The sequence below is a fragment of the Erythrolamprus reginae genome, chromosome 1 (genome assembly GCF_031021105.1).
Source record: "Erythrolamprus reginae isolate rEryReg1 chromosome 1, rEryReg1.hap1, whole genome shotgun sequence".
Classification (NCBI taxonomy): domain Eukaryota; kingdom Metazoa; phylum Chordata; class Lepidosauria; order Squamata; family Dipsadidae; genus Erythrolamprus; species Erythrolamprus reginae.
In genome coordinates this window covers 39704486-39731872 of record NC_091950.1, presented here as the reverse complement: position 1 = coordinate 39731872, position 27387 = coordinate 39704486, and the positions used below count along the sequence as shown (strand labels likewise).

Below are 27387 nucleotides of genomic sequence, written 5' to 3'. Positions count from 1 at the left end.
ATAGGGTACAAATAACCAATCAAATCATACTAGCAAACAACCAATATAAATCGTAAGGATACAAACAACAAGTTACAGTCATAGATTAATAATAATAGTAATGCAGATTTAGTGAATAGTTTGACGGTGTCGAGGGAATTATTTGTTTAGCAGAGTGATGGAGTTCAGGAAAAAGTTGTCCTGTGTCTAGTTGTCTTGGTGTACAGTGCTCTATAGCGTCGTTTTGAGGGTAGGAGTTGAAACAGTTTAGGTCAGTAAATATTTTCACAGCCCTCTTTTTGACTTATGCAGTATACAGGTCCTCAGTGGAAGGCAGGTTGGTAGCAATTGTTTTTTATGCAGTTCTGATTATCCTCTGAAGTTTGTATTTGTCTTGTTGGGTTGCAGAACCCAATTGTACGGGTATCTGATGTGATTCTGCTTAGCTTCATCTGCTGCTTCCTGTTTGTTAGGAAGCTTATGATCCATTTAAAAGTGTGTTCAAGTACCGCTAGCTGGTTTAGTTTTGTTAGAAGAATGTCTGGAATGATGGTATTGAATGCTGAACTAAAGTCTACAAACAGGAGCCTACAAAGAGGACCCTTTGGAGAGTCAAGATGTTGTAGAATGTAGCGCAGAGCCATATTAACAGCATCATCTGTCGATCTATTTGCTCGGTATGCAAATTGCATGGGGTCTAACAGCGGGTCCGTGATGTTTTTCAGTGGGACATTATTATCCTTTATGTTTTCATAACTACAGATGTTTGAGCAACTGGTCTATAGCCATTCAATTCCTTGATGGAACGCTTCTTCTGCACTGGGATGATAGTAAAGCATTTGAAGCAAGAAGGAACATATCTAGTGATTAATTCAGGTGAAGATGGGGGCATAGACTTTTAGGCAAGAAGAAGTTATCTTGTCTGGGCCTGGTGCTTTTCTTGGCTTCTATCTGTGAAATAGATCTTGCACTTCTTTTTCTGTAATGACCAGGAGTTATGAGTTGAGAAAGCACGCAGCCTTGGTTCTTCTCCAAAAGGTAAGGGCCAGAGCTGGGCAAGTTGTGAGCGCCAGTGGGACTGGGTGGGCCGCAAGCACCAGGGCTGGGTGGGCCGCAAGCACCAGGGCTGGGTGGGCCGCGAGCACTGGGGCTTGGTGGGCCACTGGGCTGTGAGCACCGGGGCCATGAGCATCAGGGCTGGGAGGGCAGCGAGCCCGGGGCTGTGTGTGTTCCCGGCCCATTCCAGTAGCCCTGGAAAATGGTGGCCCATAGCTGCATGATACCATATCTGTGAGTTCATCCAAGTCTGTAGAGGTATCTTTGAAAACATTAGAAAACATTCAAATGTTAAATGATTTGGTCGCTAAGTGAAACTATAACTGTGCTTATGTTCTTATTTCAGCTTTCCTTTGCTTTAAAGATCAGTGAAGGTTATAAATGAGAGGATTGTTTGCAATGTTACTTTTTCATCACCATAATTGCAATGATTGAACTGTGCTATTTATCTAAAAGTAAAATATTTTATACACTTTAACAATCTGTTTGTGAGTGGATCATTACTCATCATTTACTGGATATCTACTGCAATCCTACATTCCTAAATGCAGGTCCCTGATAACTCAGGGATAACTCTGATCCTTTTCCTTATCAGTATCCTTAATTTAATGTGCTAGTAAAATAATGCTTATGATCATCCAATGCAGATTAGAGCCCTAAATAGAAGAGTGGATGCAGATGATTCAGGAGGCTTTAGAAAAGGCTGAGGAATACAAAACATTATTGCTGATGCATACTAGATAACTGAGAAAGCCAAAGACCACCCAAAATAAATCAATATGCATTTCATTTATCCTGAAAGGCCTTCGATCATGCCAATCACATCAAGCTATAGAAAGTGCTTAGACAAATTGGAATCCCAGAACATCTTATTGTCCTCATGAGAAACAATTCTTTATAGATCAGGAAGCTACGATACAAACAGAACATTGCAAAATAAACTGGCTAATGACACTAGGGGGGGGGGAAAGCATGCAAGATGTACTAATAAAAGTCAAGGAGCACAGTGAAAAAGGCCAGTAACATTAAATGTAAAGATCAAACTAATGACAAGTAGTACAACAATCAGCCTTAGAATTGACAATGAGGATACTTAAAGCTTTTGAATTACAGTATATTTCCCATCCAAAACCAATGGTCCCACAGCATTAAATTTTATTTTCCAGCTGGTAGAATTCTGGTAAATTTCACTAACAAAATGCTGATTCTAATGCATCATTGATCACGAAGACAGGATTCTCCGATATGTCCAGATGAAAAGCACAAAAAAATATTTTCTATTCATCTTGCACACTGAGATACATACTTGTTCACTATGCTGACAGAAGGGGGAGCTCTTTTTCTAAATTGATATTTAATCACACATTTGTGATTAACGCAGCTCAAGAAAGGCTCTAGTAAACATAAATTAAACAAAAATAATTAAAACAAAACTGTGATGTGCTTCTAGGCTCAAAAATTGCCCAAAATAAAAGAAATTATTTGAAAGCTAGGCAGAGGGAGGTTCATTTTTTACTGTTAGGAATTAGCACAGAGAATATGGGGGAATAAATTTATCTTGTTATACAAATTTGGGATTCAGACAAAAACTAAATTAATACTTATATACTTATTCTATTTTTATATTGTCTTCAAGATAAAGCCTGCTTGATGTAGCTTAAGTAAAATATATCTTGAGTTATGCTTCACTCCTGGTGACTACTCCTGAAGATATTCAGGTTTTCCTGGGAACAATTGAGAAATAGTTTACCATTTCCTTCTTGGAATTTTTTTTAAAATTTGGTATAGTACAAAAAACTGGATTTGTGGTGGGCTCCCATCAAAGATTACCGTATTTTTCAGAATATAAGACGCAACGGAGTATAAGACACACCTTAGTTTTGGGGGAGGAAAATAGGGAAAATAATCTGCTTACTAGCTATTCATCTGGCTAGCATCTTTAGTCTGATCAGCTTCAGCACATTATTTAATCCCATGGTTAGGGCCTTAAAAAAACTTTATTCTGAGAGAGTAACAATGAAAGAGCTTGCAAGCCAGTAAGAGCTGGAAACATTGTTAGCGCCTGGTTAGGGCTGGAAAGAAAGTTATTTGGAGCAAGTTAGACAAAGAAAAAAACACTGCAAAGACTTGGAAAACATTCTAGGGCTTGGAAAACACTCTTCACAGAGAGAAGCAATGGAAAAGCCTGCAAGATAAGAGCTGGGAAGATCATTAGCAGCCAGTTAGGGCTGAAAATAAAAAGCTACATTCAGAGTATAAGATGCACTCAAATTATCAGCTTCTTTGGGGGAGGAAATGGGTGCGTCTTATACTCTGAAAAATATGGTAAATATTTAGCATTTTTCAAGTACTGTATAGGCAAAATATTTAAACTAAGAAAATTATAAGACATAAAACATGTAATTTACAAGACATAAAACATTTAATGTAAAATATTCATAGGATTTAAGCTCAGGACCGTATTGGTTGGAAACATGCAGAAGAATTCATCCTGCAGTGGATAGACTGATTCACAGGATTTAAAATTAACTCAGTTTCATTTGTATATATTTACAATGACAATAAAGGTTATTATTATTAATTTAAAACAAGAGTTTTGAGCTTATTGACTACAAACTTTTCACAACAATGCTTTCTAAGGAAAAGATACAATAAATCACTCTTAGTCAATGCTTATTGTCCAGTCAGAAAAGAATCAGTTGATTTAATTCTATGGAACACAAAGGTTTAATAAAACAGAATGTGTGGGAAACTGATGGGTAGAAATTTATGTTTTTTTGAGAAACAGATTGAAGCTGAATAGATGAAAAATTTACACTATATCTTTCTGGGGCTGACAACATGACAAATCCCAAATCCTGGTTAATTCGTAGGATGCTATGCATACGTTAACGCTGATTGTGGGCTTACTGTTTTGTGAACACACCCACTGGACATGGCTATTAACAGTAGCATTGTGTTCTTCCTATGCCCTGGCATGATATTCTTGCATGCCAGCTGCATAGGAGCAGTTACAAAACACCACTGTCCTTTTGTCTTGCTTGGGAACAGCCCCTCTGAAAAAACAAAATGCTTGGTTTATTTGGGCCTTCCTTATTTCTTGATGGAGGAAGTGGGATTTCACAATAAAGAATAGAGAATTCTTTATTGGCCAAGTGTGATTGGACACACAAGGAGTTTGTCTTGGTGCATATGCTCTCAGTGTACATAAAAGAAAAAGATACATTTGTCAAGAATCATGAGGTACAACGGTTAATGATTGTCATGGGGTCAAATAAAATTATTAAACTTATAAACCGCCCAGTGTCACAATTGTGAGATGGGGGTGGAGGTGGGGGGCTGTATAAATCAAATAAAGCAAAACTCCGACTTCCACATGTTCGTATATATGAAAAAACGCACTATACAAAGACAGGATTCTCCACATTTATTTATTTATTTGATTTCCATGCCGCCCAATCCTGAAGGGTGTCTTACAATAATAATATAAATAAAATATACAAATAGATACAAAGCAATAAAAAAGAATGCAGATAGGGACCCTGAAATGGACTAGAATACTGTACAATAAAATAGAATAGATTTCTTTATTGGTCAAGTGTGATTGGACACACAAGGAATTTGTCTTGGTACAGATGCTCTCAGTGTACATAAAAGAAAATATGGACTTGTCCACAATCATGTGGTACGACATTTAATGATTGTCATAGGGGTCAAATAAGCAATGAAGAAACAATCAATATTAATATTAATAAATATCAATAGAATAGAATAGAATTTTATTGGCCAAGTGTGATTGGACACACAAGGAATTTGTCTTGGTATAGATGCTCTCAGCCTACATAAAAGAAAAAGATACATTTGTCAAGAATCAACACTTAATGATTGTCATAGGGGTCAAATAAGCAATGAAGAAATAAAACAAATAAGCACTCCAATGCGATAAATACACACAAATGCCCAAGTTTAACAGCAAGCTGCAAAGGCTTCGATGTGCAATTAACTACAAATAGTGGTTTCCACCCCCACCCGCGTTTCTATCGCGCAGAGAAGCCGAGCGATGGAAGAAAGCGGACGCTTCGCACATTCTCAGAGGCACCCTCTCCCTTCGCGGGCTCCACAGCTGGGCAAGATCTAGGGCTGAAGATGGCGAGATGGGTATGTGTGTCGTCTGAGGATGTTACAGAGATCCCTCTACCCCCCTCCCCACCACCCCCGCCCCGCCAAGAAGGCTGTTTCTAATCAGCGGGGATAAGAATGCCAACAAGCCGCCGGTTTCGCTCCAGAGAGGGAGGGAGGGAGGGAGGGCGAGACCCGCTCGGCCCTTTAACAGGCGGCGGGGCGGGGAGAGGAAGCGATGGATGACTGTCTGGATGTATGAAGGGCCGGGTCGGGCCGACGCCGCGGACGTGTCGGTTCCGCCTCTCCCCCTCCCTCCTCCGGCTCCTCTCCGCCTCGAAAGGCCCGTCGTGTGAGGAGGAGCCGTCGCCGCCTGTTCGTTGCTGCCTTTGCTGCCGCCGCCGCCGCCACCGCTCCTTCTCCTCTTCCTCCTCCTCCTAACCGAGATTTTCTTCCCCTTTCCGTCGTCTGCCCGGCTCTTGCTCGCCTCAGGTACGTCGCTCCGGTGGGGAGCGAGGAGGTGTGTGTGTGGGGAGGGGAGGGTGGGGGGTGGATGGGAGCGCTTAACGGGCTGCTTCCGTGGCACTGGGCCGCTGCTCGGGATTCCTGGGCCCGCTAGGCCCGCGAGGGGTGATTCACGAGGAGTGGCTGACGGGGCCATCCGGCCACGGGGTTTTCAGGGCGGCCGCGTGGAGGAGTCCTCCTCAGGTTCTCTTGCAAGGCCCTATTGGCGGGCGGGGTGAGGGCAGGGGAAGGGGAGCCGAACCCCCCCCCCTCCCACCCCATCCCGACACTGTGTAGGTGGGTTTTTCCTGTGGCGCTGCTTCTGCTCCCCAGAATGAGAACGGCCTTTGTGGAGGAAGGGAGGGAGGAAGTGAATCGGGAGAGTAAGTAACTCTTCACAGCCTTGCACTAGTATCCTACGGGGTCTTTGGAGCGCTCTTTTCCTTTCCCCTCTCCCCAGAAATATGGAGAAATCCTATATGGGGAATCGCTGTAGGGAAACCTTATAGCGCTACCGGGATAGGGAAATCGCTATAGAGAAAACCCTATTTCCTTATAGCGATTTCCCTATAGAGCTCCCGTCTCTAAAAGCCCCCCCCCCTTTCCATTCTGTGGAAATCGTGCAAAGGTTGCGGGGAATAAATGAGGGCTTGGCATTCCTTTCTCGCCTGAAAACTACTAGGAATCATCTTTCTCTCCTTTCCGTTGATTTTTTAAAAAATATTTGTGTGTGGATTTCAATCAAAGTGAATGGTTGCCCTGGTATGTAAGTTATGGATTTAAGGGAGACCCGGAGTAGAGTCTGCTTCTAAGGCTGTTGGGGTTTAGCTCTTGTCAAAATGTGTCCCAAGGGATTGGGTGCCGGAGATTGAGCTTGGAAAAGGGGAAAAAGGAGGAGAAGGCAATCTTTGGGGAAGGGTCTGAATTGCAGTTGGGGATGCATAAATATACTGTACAGATATATATCTAAAACCCGAACTCAGAACAATCTACATATATATCTATGCATATATATCATATTTGTATATATGTATATATCTATACATATATATCATACATACATACATACATACATACATACATACATACATACATACGTCTGGGGTTGAGTCAGCCTTGCTTTTCAAGTTGACATACTGAAGTGTGGCATGGGTGGGGAACAAGAAGACCTTTGTACTGTATGTCCAACTGGGGGAATCATTCAGCAAGAAACTTACCTTGCTTGCATTCACTACTTCTCTTCCCAAGTCTGAGCTGCTTTTTTGAGAAATCCAAAAACTGTTATTCAGCACAGGTATATGAGGATATTTAAATCCAATACTTATTGTTAAGTTTAAAAAACCCAAAACTTAAGGTATTCATTTTGGTTGGTTATAGATAAGGAAACAAAGGGCTTGAAGCAACATCGAACTCTTTACATAGTATTATTAGAATAAGTTGGGATGAGTCCCTGCTTAAGCTCTTTCTGATTTTCTTCTATGAAAAGAAAATCAGAAGCATCTAAAACTGATTATGATTTTCTCTGATGATCAAGTACAAACTGGTTTGTGTTATTTGTGAAGCAGGAATTTTAATTTTGTATGTGCAAGATTAGAACTTGTATGAAACTGGTTCACATAGAGTCAGATGGTTAATCTGGGTATAGTAGTTAATATTGACTACATTACATTAAATGAAAACTGTTCTCCAAGGCTTCAGATAGGAAGATACAGTTTTTCATTGCCTTCCTTGGGAATTCTAGGAATGGAAACCAAGATATCCTTTGCTATTGAACTATGACCCTTTACTGAGTATTGTGTCAGATTGATTTTAGAATCCTAAGATGATCCACAATTATTGGGTTTGAACTGTACAAAGTCCTTTCTTTTAAAATTCATAATTTGGAATGATTCTAGCAGTGCTTTGGGCTGAGATTGATTTTCTTTAATGCTGTGGTTCATTGTTTCTTGAACTGTTATACAGAATGCCTGAACAGCTTGAGAGTCTTTCAGACAAAATGAGATAATGAAATAGATTTAATGTTACTACAATTTTAAGACATTCTTTGACACGTCTCTCTCTGATATGGATGAAATATGTTAAATTTGTTCAACCCATTAGGATTTAATGTCAATATAAAAAACATGAGGGAAAAGAATAGTATTTTAATATATTTTAATAATTCCTTTTTAAAAATGTAATTGCGTATATGCACATGCACGCAGATATCGTTCAGTGTTCTCTGGCCTTCTAAAGTATATAGTGTCAGTAAAGGCACATTGGACTTTGGAGAAGACTATGAAATAGAGAAAAGTAATGGCTTAAACAGAATAATTTTGTCATTTAATGCAGTTCTCCCCCTTTTCATTATTTTGGTTTATTGACAACATTTAGCACTTCAGTATACAAAAGAAAACTGTCTTTTCATTGCACCACCATCACGTGTTCTTTTTAAAAGTATTGAATATGTTCTTTAAAGGCAGATGGAAAGCAAAGGATATATCTATTACATATTCTGAGCGTAACTGTTTTTTTAAAATAGTGCATCTCTTTAAGCCTGCCTATGTATGAGACTCATAGTATTTGTCATGTTTTAATTATCATAATTCAGCGTACTAAAATTGATTCTCTGTGATCTTTAATGATTGTTTGCAGAGACTGTTCTAAGGATTTGTTTGCTTGCATATCCTTATAAAAGAAACTGCCTCAAATGTTGCTGAATTAAGGAAAGAGTTTTATGTTAATAGAATAGCTAATGAAGCAGTCCCACATACATTTTTTTGTTTATACAAAAGATTTCAATGGAACCACAAAATATCTGCTTAGGTTTGCAGCTGAATGCCAGATTGTGTAGCTCTGTTACCTAAATAAGCAAGGTTTACAATAATGTTCTTTGTCTCCTTTCCCCTACCCCACCCCATATCTATTCAGAAAATGAAGTTTGAACAGGATCTCTGAAATGCCTATGTAAAAATACAAGATTTTTCAAGGCACAAAGACAACTAACCTGAGTTTGGAACTGAGATTGTGCTAGTGTAAATTGATTGCTGCCTAACAGTGTGATGGGTAGTACTGTATATAAATTTGCGAATCTCTATTCTCAGTATTTAAATTACTTTGTTGGTATTTGTTACTGTTATGAAACAGCACCTGTACACATTGATTAATGGCTTCTTTCAGTCAGATGTATGGAATGGCAAATTAAATTAATGTAGGAGTCAGCCATTCCATGCATTTGATGGTGAGCTATACTTTAGAAAAGTAATATGGTTCTCCTTCTTTTGGGGTTGCACTGTAATACTGATCTTATGAGTATTCTGTAATGTGATTCTCCATTCCAAAATTAAGATATTTTGGAGGAGGGGGGTAAAGAAAGCCCTAATGAGTTTTTATTAGTTGTATTTCAGAGTCACATTTTTCAAACTGATGTTTCTATTTACATTAGTTAAAACTTCTGTTCTGAAGTATGGTCTACAACAGGAATCACAGTCCAACCTTTTTAAAGAGAAGACTTATTTGGGAAAGGCTGAGTTATTTCTATCTACCTGTTATATCATTAGAATATTTTTCATTAAGCTTTCTATAATATAAGATGTTACATACTGTAATAAATAACACCACTGTTTATTAGTAGTATGGCAAGAATTGAGGAACAGAAATGCTTGTGGTTTCTTTGCAATGACAAAGTTATCCCTGAATAATGTGCAGTGCAGTCCCTTGTCTTCAGAAAAATTTGCAGTGTTGTACATATTGTCTATATGCTTTCTGAATTAAATTCTGTAGTGTTTATTCCTAAATATGCTGATGGATTGTGTTTTAAACTTTGCAAAGATTAATGGCAGGAAATTCCATATGAAGTATGCATGCGATTTCTGGCTTCTGAGTGGTGGTTTGGATCTGCTGAAAAGTTTAGCCTGATAATAGGCTAAAAATTTAGGAAGATTTTGATTTTCTGCAGCAGGATCTTCATTTATTTATTTGTAAAATTTATTGGCCGCTGATCTTACCTCAGAGTAATTAAATTAAATTCAATTAAAATATATTTACTTGAATTATAAAAAACATTAAAAAACGTAAAAGTTGCTATGCAAATATTTTGTAATGTAAGGGTCAAGGGGTAAAATCTCCACACGGAATAGAGGTAGACTTTTAAAAGCTCTGAAAGTATTATTGACAGAACTTTTATATATAAGATGTGTCCAGACTGGTGGATTCTTAGATGTGGACTGGAAAATGTCTGATTCTTCATAGAAACAAGCTGTAAACTTCACTTACAGCAATTTCGTTTTGGTGTAATCATCTTTTTAATCAAATCAAATGCTGAGACTAGCATTTATTTGAAGAATGCCTACAAAATAACCATGATTCCTTGTAATAGGTTAATGTTTGTCTTGATTGCAATATTTGATTGGCCAAAATTGTTAAATGAGATCATTGGTTAGCATGAGTTGATAAGAAGAGTCAGCAAGACTTTGATTCTTATAAGGATTGTGTGGTCTGATTTCACCCCCTCCCATATTTGTCATCCCACCTCTCCCCATAGATATGGAAGAACCCTTGGCCAGCCTGCTGTTCCCAAACTACATTTCCCAGTAGTCCTCATTATTAGCAGAATCCTGGGATTGCTAGTAGTAGTAGTTCAACTCTCTTAGGACAATTACTGTTACACACACACACACACACACACACACACACACACACACACACACTTATTGCATATACAGTATTCTATGTAGAAACACAGAAACAGGTAGTTCTTGACTTAGACCACAGTTGAGCCCAAATTTTCTGTTACTAAGGGAGACAGTTGTTAAGTGGGTTTTGTCCTATTTTATTTTGCCCCTTTCTTGCAGCAGTTGTTAAGTGAGTCACTGCCGTTGTTAAGTTAGTATTAGTAATGTGATTGTTAAATGAATCTGGCTTCCCCATTGACTTTGCTAGTCAGAAGGTTGCAAAAGGGAATCACATGACTCCAGGACACCTTAGCCATCATAAATATGAGTCAGTTGCCAAGTGTCTGAATTTTAATCACGCGACCACCGAGCTGCTGCAACTGTTGTAAATGTGAAAAACTGTCAGTCATAAATCACTTTTTTCAGTGCTGTTTTTAATTTTGGTCACTAAACAAGCTGTTTTAAGTCAGATGAGGACTACCTGTAATTTAAGCATCCCATAACTGAAATAGATGGGGGGAGTATTTGTTAATTATATTTGTTTCATTTAGGCCATGGTCTGATCTGGTGTTTCTTTTGTTTGCCCAAATTGAGCTTTTCATAGTTCACTTACTGAAAGCATCAGAAAATACTTTCCCCAGAAGAGGTTTAATTGATTATGAGCCTCCAGGTAAAACATAGAATTATTAAACAGTCAGAACAAAGCAGTTTGTGTCCTATGCAGAAGACTACATTTTAGCTTAATGAATAATGCTTATTGGTCTGCTAGGAAGATAAATAAAAGTTACTTACTGTGATTTGATTTGGTGGGATCCAGAAAGAATGTATAAAAGTATTCCTCTTAGTAAAAGTAATTTAGTCAAAGTTTAGTTGGAAGGAGTCCCTTTAAGTTTCTCTTTCCACTTATTTAGTATAATTTTGTCTTTATTGTGGACATCAAGCAGAGTGCTAATGCTAAATAAAAATAAAAACCAGTGGCATTTATTTTAAAGCTTAGCTTTGCAGCTATCTTTGCTGAACTTTCACAGTTGTGTACAATTTTCATAATTAAAATATTATTTTCTACACCAAAATGAAAATTTGTATATAACACATAAAAGTATAGGAATCATATTTTTGTTCTTTTGATAAATTCTAGATTTTTATTTTGTCTTTCAGAGCTCGTAATAATATACATACTGTAAAATATGTAGTACTGTACTGTCTGCCAGTAACTCAACTCTGTGTGAAGCATATGGGATTTTAAAGCACATTTACTCTTTCTTTCTGAGAATAATATTAAGAGTTGTACTGAGAGTTTTATGTCTCATGCCATATTTTTAAAAAAAGAACCCTAGATTTGTTCAAGCTTGTGCAGGGTGATGATGCAACTAGCTATGAAACATTTTTCTCTTTCCTGTCTCCATAGTCATTCTGTGCTCCACCTATTTCTACTTTGCAGAATAGAGGGCAAAGTGCATTTAGCTGTAGTTTGAACCAGATTATGAGCTTTATCATTGTGAGAACTAATGAACTTTCAACATTGCAGGAAGTTTTCTTCATTGTCTCCCACTGAGAAATGTAGAATGCAGTTTTGGGAGGAGCTGGAAGGCAAAGAAGAATTCTGTAACCGGGGAGATAAAAAAGGATTACTGAGGCATTTTTTCCTCTGAAAAAACTGTCACCTTTTAATACAAGTTAATTAATGAAATTATGAATTCAGTTCTGATAATATTAATGTCAAAAAAGGAGAATTGACTGAAATATTAACTATCAGTACTGTTTATCAATCTGAACATTGTTCATTTTCTTTGCTTTCATTCCCTTATTCTAAAACCAGAAAATTAAGTTCCAAAAAAAGGGTCAAAATTGTGCAATATTTATGTAGGGACATGTGTAAAATTACAGTTAAATTTCTAAATACCAAAACAATGTTTTAGGAACTTCCAGTCACTAAAGATATTTCCATCCTTATATAATTTAATTTGTCCTGTGCATACAGGCAAGACAACAGTTAAAAATTAACCCTCAGTGATGACATGAGTAAGAGTTAATTTTTAACTGATAATTTTCTTGCATATATGACCTTCTATTAACATTTTCAAGTTTGCTCATTGGTTTAATTGTTTGTTCTAGATGTCAAAATATGCACTGAAAGATTGTGTGCATATACGGTACATGAAGCTTTTTTGAAGCAGACCGCTGTGGTTGTTCAGCAAGTTATTGCATAATCTCAAAGATGATATTTGGATCCAGGCAAAATAGAGGAAGCATGAGAAGTAGCCCTAATGAGGAGTGCCCTATTTAACTATAGACTTTTTCCAAGGCCAAATTAAATTTTGGAAGTTATTTAGAGAAAAAAATGCTACTGTGTTTAGTTTGTTCAATTTTTATATTAACATTCTGAGAACAACACATTTTGAAGCGTTTATTAGGATTCACAAATGTTTGTGAAACTGAAATTTTGGATGTTTAATATGCTCTTTCTTAACTCGTATTTCTGTGTATTAGGACAGAAATGTACAAAAGATATTTCTACTGAAGCTTTACCACCAGAAAAGTAAGATTGTGGCACTAATTAAATCAGATACATCTACTTGCATATATAAATGGAATTCCAGTAAGAGTCATTTGCAGTAAGTGAGTGTGAAATAAGTAAATCAGGACTGGGATTGAATAGAAAAAAGAGCAATGAAAAAAATGGGATTCAAAAAACAATCTGTGAACTAAGGCTGGAATTGAAGGACTTGGCATTATGCTGTGGGAAGGAAATGAATTGTAAATACCTTGTCTCCATTTATTTTTGTAAATACATCCATGTAAGGTCCACATCTAAACACTATAATCCATAAGGAAAGACTTTTTGGAAACATTCACTAGGAATATATGTTGTGCATACATTTGTGTTTCCCCCCCTTGCATCAAAGCTAGAAAACCCCTTAGAGATGATCTATTTATTTAGTTCTTTTTTTATTCTAACTTCAAAATATATACAGTGGTACCTCTACTTACGAACTTAATTTGTTCCATGACCAGTTTCTTAAGTAGAAAAGTTTGTAAGAAGAAGCAATTTTTCCCATAGGAATCAATGTAAAAGCAAATAATGCGTGCGATTGGGGAAATCACAGGGAGGGTGGAGGTCCTGTTTCCTCCCAGGAGATTTCTAGAGAGGCACCACAGAGGCTTCTCCCTGCCTTTTCCGGCCCTGTTTCCTCCCAGGAGATTTCTAGAGAGGCCCCATGGAGGCTTCTCCCTGCCTTTTCCGTCCCTGTTTCCTCCCAGGAGATTCCTAAAGAGGCCCCATGGAGGCTTCTTTCTGTCTTTTCTGGTTACAGTTTCGGAGGCTTGGGTTTGTAAGTGGAAAATGGTTCTTGAGAAGAGGCAAAAAAAATCTTGAACACTTGATTCTTATCTAGAAAAGTTTGTAAGTAGAGGCGTTCTTAGGTAGAGGTACCACTGTATTGATATTTTATTTCCTGATATGGCTTAACATATATTTCTCCTTGGAAATGTTCTGATTTTTTCCCCTTTGTTTCATATTACTCAAAACTTGGTTTATTATTATTAAGAACATTAAATTTCTTGGATTTCAGAACAATTTTAATATATTACTACGGAGAGGGGCGGCATACAAATCTAATTAATAATAATAATAATAATAATAATAATAATAATAATAATATTTACTGCTTATTTCTAATAATAATTTTCCTAAGATGAACATAAGTGTTTATGGAGCTGCAGGTGACTGATTCTGGAATGATCATTTTTATTTATTTATGAATTTGTATTTTTATTTATTTTATTATGCTGTTATTTTATTTTATTTATTATTTTATTTTTTCTTGGGGTTTTTTAATGTTGAAATGCACCCAGAAGTTATAAACCAATATTGGAGATTTTAAAGAAGAGATTGGACAACCATTTGTGTCATGATTGAGTGGGTGATTGACCAGAAAACCTTCAAGGTCCCTTGCCAATAGTATATTGAGTTCATCTTTAAGACTATAAAAATATTTTTTTCTTCTTGAAATGTTTTTCTTAATAAATTCTAAATTTTATTTAATTTATTGAATATATACTTTGCTTTTTCAGAAAAGAAAAATATTCAGAATAGTAACCAGAAGGAATATTTAAAAAGAGCAGACAAAAATGTTCCAAAATCGAGCAACTGCGAAGCTCAGAAAGGTCAAAAGTATTTACATCCTGAAAGCATACTTGAATAAATAATGTTTTTGCCTATCCCTTTGAAAGGATAATAAAGAGCTCTGGAGTTCTTGGTGCTCTCTGAGCTTGGTTGTTTGTTTAATAAAGAGAGAACTAGTTTAACCTAGGTTGAGGGAGCATTTCTTCTTGAAGCCGATTCAGTTATCATAAATGAAAACTTTAATGAACAAAAACAAACTCTTTTGATTTGTTAAATAGTATTGCAGATAATGTCCACTGATCAGGAGTGACCAAATATCATAATGAATTTGGAAGTGATAATGTGGCAGAAATTTTTGGTAGAAGGCAAGGCACAATTACCATGTTTCCTTGAAAATAACTTCCGGTCTTATTTTACTTTGACGCCCCTGAAAAAATGGCTAGGCAGCTTTTCAGGGGTTCTAATTACTGACTTACCTTGCAGCGGCTGCCCTGCTCAACAGGAGCCCTGTGCTGCCCACTTCTGTAGTCACTTGCCACTGCTCGCATGCGTCACCACCGGCCTCCGTTTCGCCATCACAGACTTCTGGAAAGTCCTCTGCATCTGAGAAATGGGGTCCGGATTAATGCGCGTGGCACTCCCAGTTCCCATTTTGCCTCTGATGATGAAATGGAAGCCCCAGGTGACATGCTTGTCAATCCAAACTTCATTTCTTGGTTGCAGAAGGGCTTTCCAGAAGGCTCTCACAGCGAAACAAAGACCGGGGGTGACACATGTATCAATCTGGGCATCGTTTCTTGGTTGCAGAAGGCTTCCCAGAAGGCCTCTGATGGCAAAACAGAGGCCAAGGGTGACATACGTGAACAGTGGCAGGAGAAGTGGGGCTGTAAGGCGAGGCAGGGTTCGGGGTGTGCCTGGTAAGTAGGGCAGCTCCATCTCTACCCTAGCTTAATTTTTATCCATGTGCCTCACCCCCACCCCCTGCACTCTGAGATGGGTGGGGTCTTAAGTAAGGCTAAATTTGGGGTTAGGGCTTGTATTGGGCATGTGTAAAAATCAAGCTAGGACTTTTGGGGTAGGTCATATTTTCAGGGAAATACGGTAGCTATCTATTCACTCTGGTTTTGCTTCTCCTTTTCATGTGCAGGCACACTACGGGCTAACTAAGACAAAGTGGGAGTGAATTTTGAGCATGTTCTCACTTTGCCTGATTGGATATTAAAAAATATGATACTCCTATAAGGAAGTCATCCATCTCTCCACTAAGATACTGAATCTTTTTATATGCCAAAATTTATTAAATATAAAAGATAGAAAGTTAAAATGTAAAAATTACAAGAAAAAGGGGAAAGTAGAAACAAGGAACAGCAGGCAAAATTTAAAAAGTGACATAAAACAATAATAAAAAAGGTAGGTACTTCCAATTATCTTCAATATGGATACAATTTTAAGACAGGGGTCGACAAAGTTGTTCAGAATCTAGGAGCCAGCCAAAAAATTTAGGAGCCAGAATTTTTTTTAAGCAAACTTGGTTTTTAATTTAACAAAAAAAACATTACAAACGTTATAAACAACATTTTACTTTTAAAGATAATAAATATTATATTTTGATATTTTAGATTTTAGGCAACATTCTAGTGTTTTTCACTTTGCGTTTTGTGGCCATGAACATGCCTTGTGATTTTAGAGCTGAAGTACCAGTGGTCCACAGCCTTGGCAGGATCAAACGCCTTCACAGATGGCCCATTCATGGTGATCATAAACAAGTCACTTAAACTTTCTTCTTGCATCCTTGATCTGAATTTATTTTTGACCATGTTCATCAAACTAAATCCTCTTTCACAACATGAGGTTGAGACAGGGAGCACCGCTACAATCGACAACAGGTTTCCCAGAACTGGGAATCTCTCGGTGTTGGAGAGTGCCAAATCCAGAAGCTCACACAGTTTCTTTCCTTTTCCAAGGACCTTAAACTCATACCACTCATTGAGGAGTGAGTGAATGCATTGGTCATCACTTTCAGGTGGAGATAGCTGTTTACGAAAATGATGAGCCAATGCAGTAATCTCAACCACACCGTAGTCCGGTGTGGTTGAGATTACTGGCCCGAAGGGAAGGAGCGGTTCGGGTTCCCCGCGCGGCGGAAGGAGAGGCGCCAGAAGACTGACGGGTTTCCCGGCAGGCCAGTCCGGCCGGCCACCCATGCGAGCGCTTTTCGGCGACTGTTCCGGCCCGGGAGGTCCCACAGGACGCACGCCTTCGCCGGGGTTCAGTTGCATCAGGGGGGGAGGCTTGGGCAGCGAGAAGGGCAACGGCTGAGGGGAGGCCGCGGCAGCTGCCGAGTCTCCACCTGACATCGCTTTCACCCCCTCCCCCCCGGCGCAGGCCTGGCTCCGCCGAGCCGGCTCTGCTGTACTCCCGTCGGGATCCGAGGGGAGACCGTTAGTCAGAAACCGAAACAGAGAAGAAGGAAAGGGAGACCGGGCCGGGGACGCGGGTGAGGGGGGGAGGGGGGAGGAGGGGTTACTGGTCGGAAGTCACCGCGCACGCGGCCGGAGGAGGAATGAACAAAACCTCACGCCGGGAGGGGAGGGGCTTCCGCTTCTCTCCGAAGGCGGGTGAGCGGCCAAGATCGGAGCGTCTGTGTGCGGTGGGGGGGAGTGAAGGGGTTCGAGTAGGAGGCGGAATGGAGGCAAGGGGGGGAGGGAGAGACGCACGCAAGCGCAGGGGACGCTGGGAAAGCAGCTCGCTCCGAGGTTGATGGGCGGAGCTACGAAAGCCAAGATGTACCATTTCTGGGCGTAAACACAAGGCGGGAAAAATATACTGTATACAGCAGAGGTCCCCAACCTTTTTTGCACCAGGGACCGGCTTTAAGCTAGACCAGTTTTCCATGGCCCGGTGGGGGGGGGGGGAGCTAGCTGTCAGCGGCGCCGTAAAAGGGGCGATCAAGAGAGGAATGGGTGAATGAATGGACGGAGGGTGGGAAGGAAGGAAGGAAAGAGGGAAGGGACAGGAACAAAAGAAGGGTGCAAAGGAAGCAAGGAAAGGTGTGAAAGGGGAGAGTAAGAGAGGAAGGAGTGAAAGAAGGGAATGAGGGAGGAAAGAAGGGAGGAAGGAAAAGGAAAGCAAGAAATGGAGGGAGGAAAGGAAGGAAAGAAAGAAAGAAAGAAAGAAAGAAAGAAAGGGGGAAGGGACAGGAACAGAGGAAGGAAGCAAGGAAACTTATGAAAGGGGAGAGTAAGGGAAGAAGGTAGGAAGGAGAAAGAAAAGAAGAAATAGAGGAAGGGAAGGTAAAAGAGAGAAAGAAAAAGAGCAAGAAAGAAAGCAAGAAAGAGAAAGAAAGAAAGGCAACTTCAAAGAAAGGCTCACTGAGCATCTCTCACTCTCTCTCTCTTTCTATCCCTCTTTCTTTCTTTCTCTTCCTTTCTCTCTCTCCTCTTCCTTTATCTCCTCTCTCTCTCCCTCTCTCTTTCTCTCCCCCCTCTCTCCCCCTTTCCCTCTCTCCCTCTTGCTATCTCTCCCCCCTCTCCCTCTCTCTTTCTCCCTCTCCCTCTCTTTCTCTCTCTCCCCCCTCTCTCTTTCTCTCTCTCTCCCCCTCTTTCTCTCTCTTCTTCTCACTTTCTCTCTCTTGTTTTCTTTCTGTCTCTTTTGCTTTCTCTCTCTCACTCTTTCTTGTTTTCTTTCTCACGCTCTTTCTCTCTCTTGTTCTCTCTCTTGCTATCTCTTTCTCTCCCCCCTTTCTCACTCTCTCTTTCTCACTTTCTCTCTATCTTGCTGTCTGTTACTCTCACTCACTCTCGTTCTCTCTCCGTTCTTCTCAGCGATGACGCGCGCACGCCCTGCCCGCCTCACCTTTGCGAGAGCACTTTCGCCCCGGTCTCTCAGCAAGGGGGTTTGCAGGAGAGGTGGGGCCGGCGAAGGTGATATTGAATGTCGGGGGAGAACGGGCGTTTGCACGCGCTCCCTATCTCCCTGCTAGCCCACTCGGAATATTCAAAATAAGAAAAGCCTTCGCCGGCAAAGGTTTTTCTTATTTTGAATATTCCGAGTGGGCTAGCAGGGAGATAGGGAGCGCGTGCAAACGCCCGTTCTCCCCCGACATTCAATATCACCTTCGCCGGCCTCCGCTGAGGAAAGCCTTTGCCGGCATTTCCTCCCAGCGTCAAGGAGGCGCAGCGGCGGGCGGAGAGAGGGAAGGGGGGGGCAGCGGCGTCCCTCCTGGCCTTGGCGGGCCGCCCAACCCTCCCCACCTCCTGCAAACGCGGCGGGCGGCGGGGGGAGAGCGAGGAGCCGGTTCCGGCGGGCGCGGGGCTTGGCTGGCTGGCGGGGGGAGCGCCGCTGGTGGTGCGGAAAGGCCGAGGGGGCCCTGGCGCCGCGGACCCGCTGAAAAGCCCCAACGGCCTGGTCCCGGTCCGCGGACCGGCGGTTGGGGACCTCTGCTATACAGTACAGCAGGCAACATTTTCTAGGCGCCAGACAACATTTTCTAGGCGCCACTGGCGACCAGGCGCCTGGGTTTGTCGACCTCTGTTTTAAGATATAACATTCTCTTATTTTATTTCAACAAAATCATACAAATTGAAAAGATTTAAAAGATATATTAATAAAAAATAACAGTGTATAATGTGATCTCTTAATCTAAATAAAACAAATAAACCATAATCGTAACGGCTTCAGAACTATATATATCCAATATATAAAACTAAAATGACATAAATTGTACATTTATTAAACAATATACAATATACAATATTGCTATAATCAAAACACATCTAATCTTCAAGTCTCAAAGTCAAAACTTCATTTTTATTTTTATTGAATAGAAAATCTCTAAAGGGGTTTCCATGCAGGGGGGGAAAGCAGCCAAAATATTACCTTTAATCAAAGTACAGTAGATAGTTTTGCTGTTTTCACCGGTTCCATCAGGATTCATTCCTGAGAATTTGCATATCCTTCTGCCTTTGTTTATATAAAAGTCTTGCAACAGTTGTTATATAGAAGAACAAAGTCCGATATTTACTTTCATTCTGTTTATCAATGAACCATAAAAGGAAAAATTGTGGTTTCAAATGTACATCAACTTTAAGAATCTTCTGGATCGGCAAACTATCTAATCCCAATATTTCTTAGCACTTTTACAGGTCCACCATAAATGGTAAAAGGTGCCCTCACATTGGTTACATTTCCAATATTTGTTTGACATTACAATATACATCTTTGACAATTTTTCAGGTGTTAAATATCAGCGATATTTTATTAAAAAAAACTTTTCGGATTATAATTCAGTGCAAATTTCAGTTCATTAGTCCACATTTCCCTATTGGAAAAGAGGATTAAGCATTAAGATACTGAATATTGTCTGGCAATTGGAGAAATCTGTTAACTAGTTAATAATAATCAGCATTCTCATGTGCTTATTTTGTATTTTTAAAAAACTGGTTTGAATTTAAATCCCCCCCCCCCCCCCCCATTGCTTTCCACATAATCTTCCTCTTCTCACTTTAAAACTATATAGATGCTATGGCTTATTTTGTAAAGGAAGGAATAGTCTGTCTTGAATGAAAAGAAAATACGTTTTAAACAAAACAAGTGGGCAAGTGGGCATAAAATATTCTGTCCTCGTATTATGAATGCAACAGGGACTTTTTCTAGTTTCAGGTCTTTCAGATATGCTGGGTTGCAGTGAACTTGTTCTCCATGAGGATAAGACTGAGTAAATATTTCATGATTGCCATTGGCCAGGTTATTATACTCTTGACATGAAAATTGCAAACTTGCAGCAATTCTCTGTTTTCTCTTCTCTGCCTCATTCCAAGTCATTGAAACTTTGCCAAGCTGCATTTTTTAATCTACATGTTTGAAAAAAGAAGAATGTTGTGATTTTCAGTTTTCATGTTGATTATGTCTCCGAATCAACGCAAAAGAGACATCAACTCTACTCTGTTTTCAGAACCTTGTAATGGCTTCATAGTTGATCCTAGATATGGGACATAGTAAATTGCTTTTTAAAATATATATATATATATCACCATCTTTCATCATATAATACTGCCAAAATAAATTATTTTCAGATTTGCCGGCATTTCATATTTAACTACAATGATTATTTACCTCCTTATAGTAGTTAGACATAACTTTGTGGAGGAGAGTTTTCTTCCTTCACTTGCTTGGAAATGTGGTTAGGACAGAATGATAAAAGAAGAATGTGTTTTTCTTTTTAATTCCGGAGAGAAGTAAGTTGAGTCCTGGTTTCTATGGGACATGTCTTTATAAATTTTTTGATAATAATGCAGAAAATATTTGCCATTACCATCTTTTGAATTTTTTAAGCTTTCCACTATAATTTATCCGTCTTGACATTTCCAGGTAGTCTCCGTCCAAGTAATCATAAAGAATTGGGTAGTATTTTTTCCAGCATAGAGCTTTTATGAAAAGGCTTCAGCTTTTTTGAACTGCAGCTCACTTCACCAGTTGCATTTTTTGCCACCATGGTCTAACGTGGTTCTTCTCCTATTATGCCTAGCCAGATACCAGTTCAGCTTGACTTTTTGTATCTTTCAAGCCAGCTGCTGCTACCTGCTGAAAGTTCTTTTTCAAGTTGAGATTTGAGTGAGAATCTCTGAAGTTTTTTCTTGTCTTTTTTGTAGGGATAAATTGTACATGTCCCTAATGAACTGTTGAGGGAAATCTTCAAAATCTACATTCCACATGGCTAACTTTATCTCTGTATTGTTGCACAGTTTGATGATGGCCCGTGAACTGACCATAATCATGTGAAAAAATTAGTACACCACACTGATTTTTTTTGACTTTTTCTATATACAGTGTTCCCTTGATTTTCGCGGGTTCGAACTTCGTGGAAAGGCTATACCACGGTTTTTCAAAAATATTAATTAAAAAAAATACTTTGCGGGTTTTTTCCCTATACCACAGTTTTTCCCACCCGATGACATCATATGTCATCGCCAAACTTTCGTCTGCCTTTAATAAATATTTTTTTAAAATAAACTTTAATAAATAAACATGGTGAGTAATAATCTGAACGGCTGCTAAGGGAATGGAAAATTGCAATTTAGGGTTTTAAAGTGTTAAGGGAAGGCTTGTGATACTGTTCATAGCCAAAAATAGTGTATTTACTTCCGCATCTCTACTTTGCGGAAATTCAACTTTCGCAGGTGGTCTCGGAATGCATCCCCCGCGAAAAGCGAGGGAACACTGTATTTCAAATATGTGACATTCATTTCAACAGTATTCATCTAAGGGGAAATAATATAACAAGTATCATGCATAAACATATATACAATTTCACATGTATGAAAAGTAAGTACACTTCGACATTCATCACTACCTCAAATACCTAAGATTAGAATTGTTTCCCCAGATCAGGTACAACTGATTAAAGCATCGTTAGACAGGAGCTGTGTGAGGAACCTTATTGAAAGCCTCTTATTGAAACCTAAAACATTAGTTTGATTTGCTCTTTGTTGTTGAAGTGTGTCTGGTATCCTCTTGCCAAGCACAAAAACATTCTGAACCCTTCAGAAATAGGGCTGTCTATGCCTGAAAATCTAGGAAGGGATTTAAAAAGATAGCCAAGCAATTAATCTTCAGTCATTCCACCGTGGAGGATCTTCCACAAGTGGAGAAGATTTCAGACAACTGCCAACTTGGTCAGGCCCTCCCAACAAGTTCAACCTGAGAGCAGAATGCAAGATGCTGAAAGAAGTCTTTAAGAACCCTAGAATTTCATCCCATGGCCTACAGTAACTCTTGCCCTGTTGATGTCATCTATTATGTGCATCTACTATTCAAAAAAAGCTGCACCAATTGGATCTATAGAGAAGATGGCCAGGAGAAAATCTTTGCTGCCCATAACAAGACTAAAGTTTGCTCATAACACTTGGGCAATGAGCAGGAGTTCTGGAATAATGCTAAAGATAGTTATTTCACCACAGTACCAGAAAATCGGAAATAGCATTTTACCCCAAAAATCCTGATACCAACTGTAAAGTAGAGTGGCAGAAATGTTATAGTTTGGGACTGCTTTGTTGCAACAGGGCTTGGGCAGCTCACCACTATGAATTCTTCATTGTACCAGAGGGTGCTTGAGGATCATGTGAGTCCATTTGTTAATTAAAGTTCAATGTGACAGTGAGCCAAGTATTCAAATTAACAACCCATCAAGGAATGCCTGAAAAAGAAAAAAATAAAAGAAATGGAGGGTTTGGAATTACCATGTCACATCCCATATCTAAATCCCATTGAGGTGCTGTGGGGTGACTTGCAAAGGCCTTGCAAGCAAGAAACCCTTCAAACTTTGCATAATTGAAAGCATTATTCATGGACAAGTGACATTGACTGGAAGAAATTTTCCTACTTGTCCATGCAGAATGCTTTCAATAGAGAGTTATAAGAAATATAAACCTTTCTATTCCCCCACGTTCAGTCTGAACTGAGGGTGTTTCTTGGATGAGAAGCATGACACCTTCAAGAAAAGTCTAGTCTTGTGAAAAACCACCTTTGGGACACCTACTTGAAATTGTTTCTGGCAAAAATAACAGTACACTAAGTATTAGTACCAAAGATACTTCGTTTTTCCTTAGAAGGAAATGAAATACAGTGATCCCTCGAGTTTCGCGATCTCGATCTTCGCGAAATGCTATATCGCGATTTTAAAAAAAAATTAATTAAAAAAAATTAATTTAAAAAAACACCACTTCCGTGTTTGGCTTCGGGACTCAGCTGGGAAGCGGCGCGGCTGTTTTAAAAGGTCGCAGCCGGCCTGGGGGGCTTCCCAGCACCCCCCCGAACCCCCAACCCGGGTTCGGGGGGGGTGCTGGGAAGCCCCCCAGGCCGGCTGCGACCCTTTAAAACAGCCACGCCGCTTCCCAGCTGAGTCCTGAAGCCAAACGCCAAAGGCGAATTTCCGCGCTTGGCTTCAGGACTCAGCTGGGAAGCGGTGCGGCTGTTTTAAAAGGTCGCAGCCGGCCTGGGGGGCTTCCCAGCACCCCCCCAAACCCGGGTGGCCAGGTGAGCAGCGAGCGAACGGCGGGTGGCCAGGCGAAGGACGGGCGAACGGCGGGCGAGCGGGTGCTGGGGGGGCGGGGGCAGCCGACATTCAAAGCAATCTGTCGGCTTCCGCACTTTCGTCGCTCCCCACCTCCATCTGCGCATGCGCGGCCATGAAAAAAAAGGCGCGCATGCGCAGATGGTGTTTTTACTTCCGCAACCCTACATCGCGAAAAATCGATTATCGCGAGGGGTCTTGGAACGGAACCCTCGCGATAATCGAGGGATCACTGTATATATATATCACATGTTTTTGCTGAATTTTTAAAATTAAGGGAGACTAGGATAGCACTATTTCGGCCTTGTTCTTGCTAGCCATACCTTTACTGGGATTTGATCTGGCAGCTTCTGCTTTGTAAGACAGAGAATTAACCTCTAGGCCACCAGATCTGATCCCTTCAGCTTTGTACCAGGGAGGGGCTATACGTTCTTTCTGTTGGATCACCCTGGTATATTGAAGGAACGTCACAGCTCCTTTTTTGCCTCTAGGCCCAACCCAGGGCCATTTCAAGGCAGTTAATTTATTCATAGCCAACAAACTATGTTCTGTATGTATCACATGTTTTTGCTGAATTTTTAAAATTAAGGGAGACTAGGATAGCACTATTTCGGCCTTGTTCTGGCCTCATCAGCTAGCCATACTCTTACTGGGATTTGATCAGTATATATACAGTATTGGATAAATAAAGATTAGAGCAATTGATTTTATAGTTTTTCAGTTACATCATATTTATCTTTATATACTATATGCAGTGAAGGGCTACCAAAATTTTTACTACCACACTGTGGGCGTGGCTTATGAAGGATGTCCTGCATTTTCTTTCAACATCTTTCAGTGCAAATTGGGTGCTCTGGGATGGAGCTCCATTTTCGCTACCCTACTGCGTTCCCCCTCATCCGGACAGCAGCCTGCCCCTGACTAAAGGAAGAAATAATAATAATAATAATAATAATAATAATAATAATAATAATAATAATAATAATAATAATAGTAGTAGTAGTAGTAGTAGTAGTAGTAGTAGTAGTAGTAAAATAATTTCAATTGCCTGTCTTCCAATGACTCTGGCCAAGTAACAACAAAGAAAAAAAAGTCATAATATCATAAAACATAAAGATAAAAGTTAGAAAATGTAATTGAGTGAAGGATCTTAGTTTCCCACAAGGAAGTCTTGGATGAAGAGCCAGGCCTTGCAGCTTTAATTAATATTGATATATCTTACAATTATTAAAAAAAGGGAAGAAATTTTGCATAAGGTCTTCTTTTTCACATAGCTTTACCTCCCTGGGAGAGTATTTTATAAGCACATAGGAAAAACTTTTTTCCTTTTCAGATAATCAACTTTGAGGAATAAATGCAGTTTCAAAAACTCCTCTTGGTGCTGATCTAAATAATTGGATAGGCTCATAGTAGGAGAAAAGTTCTTCAAATAATGATGCCCTAAGCTATTTAGAGCTTTAAAATCCATCCCCAACAGTTCAAATTGTTCTCAACAGGTCTTTCAGAATCAACATCATGTAGTTTGTTCTAATTAATAGTCTACCCACTATATTTTGTATCAATTAAAATATATAGAAGCGTTTTTAAGGATAGTCAGGCACTAGACAACATATAGAATAGATTAGAACAACAGAATTGAAAGGGGACCTTGTAGGTCATCTAGTCCAATCCCCAAGGTGTGGATACCAGTTACCAAATCCAGCCAACTCAGGAGTAGTAATTTTTAGCAAAAACTTGCTCTGTAATGTAGGCACTACCTACAAATCCAGTAATAGCTGAGATTCAAGGAATGTTCTTTTTGGGAGAATATAATCATGTTTAAAATTTGTGTCTAATGCTGACATTTGTTGACATACCAGCAAACTCTTGGTTTAAATGCATTAATATATTATATTAATTTTAAAATACTTAAAATATTTTTCTTATAAATACAGTATGTTTTGAATTTGATTAAATCCAAATTCTTCTGGAGGGCATACTCCCAATTTTTAAACAAAAAGGCTTTGCTCTTTCTTTTTCAAAGGACTATAGGTTTGACTTGATGTGCCTCTGTTATAGTTGGAATGTAAAGCATTTACCCAGAGGATATTTGGAGAGCTGAGTTTGTGCTCAACAAAAGGTTTAATTGGATCAGTTTAATCAAGAGAAGAGTTGCATGAGTTAAAAGACTTTGGATTTTGCCTATTTTTAAAAATAGATCAAACTGGCTTTATTATAACTTTATTAACAAAAATAATAAAATCTGGCTAAGGACATAAAAAATAGAACATAAAAATAAAAGTGAAGCAGTGCTTTTTAAAGTAATATAAATAAGCTTTCAATTTATCATGTTTATAATGATACCTCACAAGTAATAATTTAGTTGCTTGGTTTTTGCGTGTACTGTATATTTCCCCAGAAATTTAAAGTGGTATATATAACAAACCCCTTCCAATTTTATCCTCCTACCGTATTTGCTAGCTTAGCTGTCCTCAATTAACCATTTCTGCATAGGTTTTTTTTAAGGTCATCTCAATGGTTCTTTACATTTGGGGGAATTCTGAATCTCTATCTCCTCCTAATCCATGGTAAGGATGAGCAATTATGACTTTCAGATTATGCCAAAATTCATGATCACTCAGTTTGACTATATTAATAAAGTGGTGAGTTGCCTGTCTCACTGTTTAGCCTTTACTGACTGTCTGATTTATTCAGTATTTGTGGGGTTCTCTGGTTCATTATGCACTATTGTACAAAGAGGATTCATACTTTCTTTATTTTTTTCAGATTTTTTATAACCTATTCTAAACCAAGGTTCTCAGGATTGCAGACATTTCAATTATACTACATATTAAAATTACCTCAGGGACCGCCTTCTGCTGCACGAATCCCAGCGACCAGTTAGGTCCCACAGAGTGGATCTTCTCCGGGTCCCGTCAACTAAGCAATGTCGCCTGGCGGGACCCAGGGGAAGAGCCTTCTCTGTGGCGGCCCCGGCCCTCTGGAACCAACTCCCCCCAGAGATTAGAACTGCCCCCACCCTCCTTGCCTTTTGTAAACAACTTAAAACCCACCTCTGCCGCCAAGCGTGGGGGAATTGAGATCCTCTTTCCCCCTAGGCCTTTACAATTCTATGCATGGTATGTATGTATGTATGTTTGGTTTTTATATTAATGGATTTTTAATCATTTCTAATACCAAATTACTATTGTACACTGTTTTATTGTCGCTGTTAGCCGCCCCGAGTCTCCGGAAAGGGGCGGCATACAAATCCAATAAATAGATAGATAGATAGATAGATAGATAGATAGATAGATAGATAGATAGATAGATAGATAGATAAATTAGTTTTAACTTTTCAAATGCTTGTGAGAGCTGGCTAGTGGTCTGCTTAGCTCCCTGATTCTACTTACTCAATGCAATATTCAGTTTATAGCTGTACCATTCCCCAACTGTGATCTGGCATGCCTATACTGTATAGCACTTACACAGTATGTAGTCATCTGTTCAAAGGATAGGAAAAATGAGAAGACTTGACTATTATTTGACTGAAAGTTGCATTCCATTCAGTAATTAAAAAATTGCATAACGGCTTAATTGTTAGATGGCACAAATAGTTGATTAGTTTTCTCTATCTGAGATTTGTATAAATTTTAATCCAGCACGTCTAGGAGGCATTAGGTTGGAATAGGTTTGGTTTAACCCCATGATGATGAACCTATGGCACGTGTGCCACAAGTGACACGCCGAGCCCTCTCTGCGAGCAAGCAAGTCGTCACCCCAGCTCAGCTCCACCGCACATTTGCGCCTGCCTCCCACCAGCCAGCTGGTTTCGGGTTTCTGCTATGCGTGGTGTTCAGGGTGCATGCGGGAGATTGTCCACATCCGGGGGCAGGGGGAGC

The 27387-nt window shown here is 39.5% G+C and overlaps 1 protein-coding gene across 16 annotated transcripts in view; it reads left to right on the top strand.

Moving 5' to 3' along the window:
• The first annotated feature begins 5068 nt into the window (after positions 1-5068).
• The window catches only part of KTN1 (kinectin 1), a 104131-nt gene continuing 81812 nt past the window's right edge, over positions 5069-27387 (top strand). For 9 of the 16 annotated variants that reach the window (XM_070750049.1, XM_070750004.1, XM_070750058.1 and 6 more), the window contains exon 1: positions 5356-5646. The gene's annotated coding sequence lies outside the window, so the exon portion shown is untranslated. Of the gene's footprint in view, positions 5194-5332; positions 5647-27387 lie in introns of those variants that run through there. The other 7 variants (XM_070750024.1, XM_070749945.1, XM_070749964.1 and 4 more) reach the window with 5 other exon arrangements.